This window comes from Lepidochelys kempii, chromosome 14 (genome assembly GCF_965140285.1).
Source record: "Lepidochelys kempii isolate rLepKem1 chromosome 14, rLepKem1.hap1, whole genome shotgun sequence".
Lineage (NCBI taxonomy): Eukaryota > Metazoa > Chordata > Testudines > Cheloniidae > Lepidochelys > Lepidochelys kempii.
In genome coordinates, this window is record NC_136393.1 from 11,492,346 (window position 1) to 11,494,850 (window position 2,505).

A 2,505-nucleotide genomic window follows, 5' to 3' on the forward strand; every position below is an offset into this window, starting at 1 on the left:
CTTAACTGACGTACTTGATGTTCCATATGTCAATCTTACCTAGCTCAGTAGTAAGGAATACTTTCGCAATTAAAAGCTCCAGGATCTCTCTAATGGAGACCTTCTAATTTACATGGAGTGTTTAGTCACTGCTATCTAAGTCTGTTTTTCCTTCACCTCATATCTGATAGCCTGCACAACATTAATGAATTCCAGAACGCATACAGTATCTCCAGCCCTATTGCTGTAAGGAGGCTCTTTGATATTCTAACTGCAATGGTATTGTTGAAAGAATTAATTTGAGTTGCTTGTGGCTATCTTTTCTTTAAAATTTACTAGTCTGAGTAGCTGATCTTGATAAATGGCTTTCTAAGGTGGCTAAAGCAGACAAACATATTACAGTATATATTTAAATGAGAAATCCATTTCAGAAAGTAAGTTTTAACAATTCTGTAGGAAATTCATATATCTATTAAATCCCTGTTTCCCTCTTTTGAAAGACTGCTGAATGTCCATTAAGTGTCTGTTTGAAAAGATGTTTACTACATTATTCAAAGTATCACATGTCCCCTAACAGACCTTAAATATTAAAGAAGTCTCTGTGAATCAAGGTGTAGTACATGATGTGCAGTAGAGATTCCCTGAAGCCATCATGTAACCATATACAGTTTTCCTGAGTATTGTAAATTTCTGACATCGATGTCTTCATTTGCAAAAATATCCATCTTAAAATCAGATATTCAAATTGAAGGAGTCCCCTTTACATAAAACTATAATTAGAATTTTAAAATATTGGAATGGGTTTGAGTTTAGGAAAATTATACTGGTAAATGAAGGCATAAATCAAGATTTTCAAAGGTGATGTGATTTTAAGCATGAGACATCATAAATGCACCTGATTTGCAGAAAATGTGGCATGCTTTTCTTCTGAAAATCAATTGTCTCAAGTCAGGACAGGTACCCAAAAATGAAGGCTGCCAAAAACACAAGTCTCTTTTGAAAGTCTTGGTCATAATACATGCTATTGCAGTATGACTGCATCAGTTCTCTGCGGTCAACATCTTTAATTCTTTTCACCTGGCCATAGTCCATTGCTTTCAAATGTGGATGTCAGTAATTGTCTGCCACTGAATAATAATGACCTTTGTATAAACATTGTGTCCTTCCCAACCAAAATTGGCAGCACCAGAAAAGATATTCCTTTTGCAAACCAAGACATCATTCAGCCCAGCTGTGACCTATTATACATGAATGGTGTGATGGTGATAGTTGTATTAGCTGGTTTACATGTATTTTTTCTGTTAAAGTGCACATCATTTTTCTTAATTATTTCTGACCTTTCATCCGGTATGTTATAAGCGTCTTAAGAAAAAAAACCTTTTGGTATTTATTCCAAGAGAATACTGGCTGTTCCACTCTATCCTTGGATAACAGACTAACTAGCTGTTCAGATATAGCTTATTAGAGCAAGACGAATAATCATGCACACAATAAATATCCCTTTCACAATAAGGATGGGGAATACCAGAATCATGTTTTAGGCTGGAATCTCAGACTGGGACCATTCCCAGATCCATCCCAGGGGGTCAGGAAGTTTGCTTTCACTCTTGCTTGTAGCTGCAAGCCAAAGACCGGGTAACAAATGTCAGTGCAATAAGGAAACAGAAGTCCGGATAGATACCAGGTGTGTAACAGACAGTGGATTGATTCCCCATCCCCAAGCATGCTCAGGGCTTTGTACAGAGCATTCAGAGAAGAATTCTTTCCACTGCTCCTTAATCACTTAAAGGCAGATCTTCATATGGGTTCCATAGCTCATATAGGAGACGTCCATCCGTGGGCTAGACGTAATCTCCATGTATGTGGCGCAGTCTGTTTGAAATATTAATTTGCTACCACAGTGCACGGGTAAAGTTCCTATATGAGACCTGGTGGTACCCTCTGCAAGGAAATCTTTTGACTATACATGTGATTTGCTGCCATCCTAGTGCAAGATGCGTCTCTATTTTATTTAATTTAACTAATGTTAATTTCCATAGGTCCCATTCCATACAGACAAAATGGGAGGGGAAAAAACCTTAGAGACCTGTTCACTAAGTGCTTGATTCTCCACTTTGTCTGAATTGTGCCCTTCAGGAAGCTGATTGGAGCATCTTCCCCAGTCCTGGCACAAGTTATGGCTGAACAGAGTAGCCTTTTAACTTACGGCACTAACATAAGGTCCCTCAGGGATCTTGTGTCAGTGGAGAATCAGGTTTAAAGGAGTCTTGTTCCACTGCATCCTGATCCCACCTTTCTGCATCCTGTTCATGACCCATCCCAGAACACCCCTGATATACACACCCCTTATCCTAACATTGGGCAGGAGGGGGCAGTTGGCACAGGTGGTTACAGAACCACCTCTGCTGGATTACTACCAGCTGAGAGTTCTCCTGCACACCAGGAATTCTCCACTGGCTATACCCGGCCATTTTAAGGACACTTTGTGTCACTTATGCAGCACCCTTAATTGCCTCTGAAATCTGC